The sequence below is a fragment of the Schistocerca gregaria genome, chromosome 5 (genome assembly GCF_023897955.1).
Source record: "Schistocerca gregaria isolate iqSchGreg1 chromosome 5, iqSchGreg1.2, whole genome shotgun sequence".
In the NCBI taxonomy this organism is placed as follows: Eukaryota; Metazoa; Arthropoda; class Insecta; order Orthoptera; family Acrididae; genus Schistocerca; species Schistocerca gregaria.
This window is the reverse complement of record NC_064924.1, coordinates 148316196-148322195: the sequence shown is the minus strand read 5'-3', so window position 1 is coordinate 148322195 and position 6000 is coordinate 148316196. Positions and strand designations below refer to the sequence as shown.

At 41.7% G+C, this 6000-nt stretch overlaps 1 protein-coding gene across 1 annotated transcript in view; it reads left to right on the top strand.

The window, feature by feature from the left end:
* Positions 1-2092: 2092 nt before the first annotated feature.
* The window catches only part of LOC126273046 (monocarboxylate transporter 2-like), a 99232-nt gene continuing 95324 nt past the window's right edge, over positions 2093-6000 (top strand). The window contains exon 1 of the mRNA XM_049976442.1: positions 2093-2239. The gene's annotated coding sequence lies outside the window, so the exon portion shown is untranslated. The remainder of the gene's footprint in view (positions 2240-6000) is intronic.

The window sequence follows — 6000 nt, the reverse complement described above, 5'->3', positions numbered from 1 at the left end:
AAGGTTCAGAAGTAAGATTAAGGTTAAAATTGAAAAGATACTGGCGATAAAATTAAGAGCAAAAAAATATAAGATTAACGGAAACCACCACGGATAAAGTGCCCACTGCTAGCTAAAAACGATTTACTAATATAAAACATAGGCATTAATTTTGTGAAGAAATACCTGAGAATGTACTTCATGTGGAACTGAATGATGAACAGTGGGAGCGCCTGGAAAGAAAACTGAAGAATTTCATATGTGGTGTGACGTTAGGATACTGAAAATAATGTGGGCTGATAAGATAAGAAATGAGAAGGGAATATGTGGACGAACGGGCAGGATGAGAGGATATGACTGTGTTAAGACATCAGGGAATAACACTGGGTGTATTAGAGGGAACTGTAGTGTGCTGAAAACTCTAAAGGAAGACTAGGATTCAAATAAATCCAATACACAATTGAAGAATTCAGATTTAAGTCCTATTACGTCCGTACGATTTAGCAGAACTACATTTTCAATCATAATAATGAAATTACAGGATGCATTAACGACAATAGTATGAAAAGGATAGATTGATACTCGCAATATAGTGGAGATGTTCAGTCGCAGATAGGCACAACAGGAAGACTGTCAAACAAGTACCCTTTCGGCTGAAAAGGCCTTTATCCGAATTAAACAGTAGTGTGTACGTATCTAATTCGTATGAGGGCCTGTTTGGTCGAAGGCTTAGTTGTTTCATAGTTTTTTGTTGTTTCAATATGAAACTCAACATCTGCTATATAGTGCATAGCAATCTATCCTTTTCATAGTATTTTTAATCATCTTAGCAGTTATAAAGCTGCTTGGCCTGGCAGAATCAACTTATGACTCCTTAGGTACAGAGGATTAAGCCTACAGTTGGGGACAATTGCACCTCTTAAACAAGTGCCCAAAGACAGTGGTAGTTACTGAATCGTTGAAGACAGCGTATATGATGCCAGTCTATTAAAAAAGGAGAAGATACACCTGCCAAACCCCGGAAGAACAAGCGTACTAAACGATTCTTACGAACTTTGCCAAGAATTATTAAGAAGAGAATCGGAAAGATAACTCGTGTCTCTCTAATGGAGGAACAAAATCGATTTACAGAGAGACAATGTTACAAATGCTCACTATTTAAGTGAAAAACGACGATAGTACAACCTGAACATATACATCACGTTAATAGATTATGAGAAGGCTTTCGATAAAGTGAACAGAAGCAAGCTTTAGAACATCACAGAAAAATGAAGTGTTTTAGCACACAGAAATTAAAACAAACACAGAGAAACTGAAAATAGAACCAACAGAGATCAGTACTGTGACACGGCCGTAGCCTTTCACCTGTTGGATCCCTTATATATACTATGTTGTTAAGACAATAGAATCGGGTTAGCTAACAAGGCGTCAGGTTAATACCAGGACATTCACAAATAAGCACTCTGTATCTTGCTCATGACCAAATAATTATCAGAAGACAACATTATCTCCTGTTTCCAATAATTCGCCTAACTGAAGTATAGTATGTACTGACTACCAGTGTTCTCAGGCTAGCATTGCTAGCTATTCATCAAAATGTCCTGTTCCGAGTTAGAACCTAGTCGCTGTTTGCATTCTGAATAAAAATCATCAGCAATCACCCTGTCGAGGAGGGAATGCTGCCAATCGGTGATCGGAATGTCGGAAATTTGAAGTTAGCATATGCGAAAAAGAAAAACGCAAAGGCTCATTCGAGGTATAGAGGGAGTCAGTGACGTGAAATGGACATATTGTATATTTGGATAAGAATTAATTGCAATATTGGCTGTAGTCTACAAAGATATTGTGATGATATAATTAGCTCACAAATTCACAAAGACTTCCAGTCGTCGACAGTAAGAACCCGGAAGTATGAAAGCAGATGTCTTAGTTGATCATGTGACTGGTGAATGATAAAGATCACCGCATGGCGTGGATCATGTGACAATCAGCGGGTGTGCACTTCTGCGATAAGCTTCTCCGCCGTATCCATGTGGCATCTCGCAGTCAAACAAGGCTGCTTGTTCATTGCAACATCAGACATCACGGTAGCAGCCCGTGTTACGGAGACGAGTAGTTATCAAGATGATGAGCTAATGTCAGATACGAAGCGACAGCGACCAGTCAGACTTTGAGCGACGCTCTGTGTGGCAATCCTCAACTGCTTCAGAACAGTAGGACGCTACTCAGCACTCGTGTTTGGGCACAGTAAATCCTGCAGGTAAGAAAATACTTCATTAGTCATCATTTCGTCTCTTTACATTGTAACGTTTTATAATTGGTGAGGTGTGACCTGCTGAAATACTAAGATGGAATTTTCTTCACCGTATTATAATATGTAGGGTTCCTGACGATTACTGAGGAATTCTATAGGAAATATTATTTGGTTATGGGCTATAGCGAGTATGAAGGAGAAACACTGAAATTCAACTGCCACCTCTTAGCATATTCCTTTCGGACAGTACCAAGAGAGCCATCGAACTTAATAACTCCGTCAGTGGTCACAGATACTTCCACAATGCGTAAAGGTTTGCGACGAACATCACTGACGCATAGTGATTGTAAATGTTGAGTCACACTTTCGGTGCTCAGATACTGGTGTTGGATACTTCTTCAACAATTAGGATTCGAAAGAGTTATGCTAACATCGTGTACAAACACCCCAAAGAATTCTTGTAAATTTCTAGGGACTGGATTAAGAAAAGATATCGAACTCCATTAACGTGCTGTAGGACCGAACAAAAGGGAACACTTACCGTCGCAGTATTTAACGAAAGATTTATTTCAGATTCTCCATAGTTGAAAACGAACAGATTCTTCGATGTTCATTCCACATTTCAAAATAACTTCTCAACATTCACACTTACTACTGGCAGGTAGGTGACGAACAACCAGAAACAAATTGTGTAATGAAATTCTATAGCTTCCATGTGGAAAAGGAAAGGTTGCAAGAGAAGAAATTGGACTTTAGAGTTGTTTAAGGATTCTTCCGTTACTTCTTGGTAGAACAATTCCATACTTAAGGCTGAGTAAGAAGTTCACTTCTTTCGTTCTTCTGACACTTATTTCTATTTAGTTTTCGGCTTATTGGTCCATCTCCGGGAAACACTGATTATCAGATAACCAAACATTATAAGAAATGATACAATCCAGTTGCATACGATTCTGTACACCATAATCTTTGGTTGAAATTACACTTTAAGAAATGGACAATATTAAACACAAGAAATATTTAAACTACAAGCTATTACAGTTTACATGTTCATAATGCTAAAGTTTGTAAGATCTTGGAAGTGGCTGAGAAACAGTCAAACTGATCATTCTTCTTTTATGTTGTGCACCACACACGTTTTTTAACACGAGGTGGAAATGTTACCTACATAAGAGTAAACTGAAAAATACTACATACGAAATCATACAACATCTCCATCCTAGGAAAAGCACTGAAATCCGTAACATCATCATAGATATTAAGTAAGGCGGGTGATAACTTTAGATTGCATTGAAAGAACCAGTAGTCGCGCTGTTTCCAAACGTTGCCTAACGCCACCTCCACAATGTGAGTGACTACCTCCTGCTTGTATAACAGCACTCTGTGTTGGATGTGTTCTCCACGTATTAGTGTCTCCCTTGCTATTAGTTCTCCAGTAATGTGGCGTTGCATGTAAGCTAACTAGGTTCATGTTCAGAAAAAAACAGAACGCCTTGACTGACTAGAAATAGATACTTATGTGGATGTGGTGTCCGAAAGAACAGACACCATATCCAAGTAAGTATATAGTTCTGGGAATACCGGCCATGACCTTCTTCAGTGCCGATGCACACATATTCCCCGATCTCTTACGGGAATTGGTAAGAATGTCTTCCACAAGTAATGAGTGAGTTGGGGTGAGACACTAAGAATGCAGTGTGTGGATATACAAGATGAGAATGTGGGCCTCGCGGGAGGCGTGCGTGAGATAGTCCCTGCAGTCGCACTATCCTCTGTGTCCTCAATGGCTCAGATGGACAGAGCGTGTGCCATGAAGCAGGAGATCCCGGGTTCGAGTCCCGATCCTGACACACATTTGCAGCTGTCCCCGTTGATATATATATATACGCCCGTCAGCAGCTGAAGGTATTAAAATTAATTCTAATTTCGACTAGAAATAAGGCGTTCATATTCACACGGGGTGCACATTAGTATGTTCTGCTGAAATGATTAACATTTGAACTATGTTAGCCCGCCTTGTGAAGGTCAACATCGATATCGCGGCGCAACACCACCTACGGGTAAAATGTGCCTGCGGGTTTCGTTGTCGCCATAAACCCAAGATTATGGATCAGTGTGACCTGAGCAGACGCGCAGGATGCCTCGCAGAGGTATGCGCGAACCGTACCGACAAATCAGTGAGTTTGAAAGAGGGCGCATTATTGTCATGAAAGGATGAGATGGACCGAATCGGGAAGTTGCTGTTTCATGTGGGACTAAGTGTTTCGGCAGTGCAACGGATGTGTGTAGAACGGTTCACGGACGGCCGTAGAACACGAGGAGATGGGTCAGGACGCAGCAGTCCCCAGGAAGATCGACACCTCATCCGAATGGCATTGCAGGACAGTTCTGCGGCCTCCTCGGCTCTGGCGCAACAGTGGAACAGTGAAACACATCCTACACTATCAGTCTGTCTCCGTTATTACGACATGGGTTAAGTGCGCGTCTCCACTTCTCCGTCTACCCTTGACGAAAGTGCAGAAATATACTAGACGCCAATGGTGTGCGGAACGACGTCATTGGGGACAGGAATGGCATCAGATGGTGTTTTCGTGCGAATCCAGGTTCTGATTGTCTCCAAATGATGGCCGCATTCTGGTTCGCCGCAGGCAAGGGGAGCAACATCACACTGACTGCATTCGCACGAGACATACTGCGCCATCTCAAGGCCTTAAGGTGTGGGGTGCTGCTGGGCAAAACCACAAATCACAATTGGTGTTTCTCAGTGCATTGTGAGCAATGTGAACTTCTTGCATGGCATCCTGCAACCCGTAGCCATACACTCTCTGCACAACTCCCCAGACGGCACTTATTAGCAAGAGAATGCACGACCACAGTTTGCTGCACGAACACGTGACTTCATGGTGTCGCAGGATGTCGGCCTTTTGCCCTGGCCCGCTAGACCACCAAACTTGACGCCAATCGAAACTGCATGGGATATGGAGATAACACGCTCACAGCGCTGTGACCCTATGCCAACCACCACAGATGAACTTTGGAACCTGGTGAATGTAGCATGGTTGCTACACCATAAGACGCCATTCACGCCTCATACGCGTCGATGCCATCACGCATCAAACAAGTTATCAGGAGCCAAAGCGGACCCTGTGCCTACTAGGCAATAGGATACATGTAGAACTCAGATGACTGAAATGCTAATGATTTCTGCAGACCGTGCTAATTTCCATGTACTACGAATATGAGCATCATATCTCCAGTCGTTAAGGTGTTTTGCTGGTTTTAAACATGAGTGTGTCAGTATTTCAAATAATAAAACACATGAAAATTTTTCCAGGATAAACTAGATTTAACTACTTATCGATCTTATGTATGATATGATTTTAAATCACTGTCATAACTGAACGTTTCTTTGTCTGCATGTAAAAATCGCAGGCGGATAAACTATCGTGTATGAGAATATTTAAGCAAAAATACATCATCTCGGTGTTAAGAGGCAAAGATCATTTTTATCACTTTTACTAATGAATTCCGTGTAGATATTGAATTATTTTTTAAATTTCACGCTGTCCGGTGTGGCTGAGCGATTCTAGGCGCTTCAGTCTGGAACCGCACGACCGCTATGGTAGCAGGTTCGAATCCTGCCTCGCGCATGGATGTGTGTGATGGCCTTAGGTCAGTTAGGTTTAAGTAGTTCTAAGTTCTAGGGGACTGATGACCTCAGATATTAAGTCCCATAGTGCTCAGAGCCATTTGAACCATTTTTTTAAATT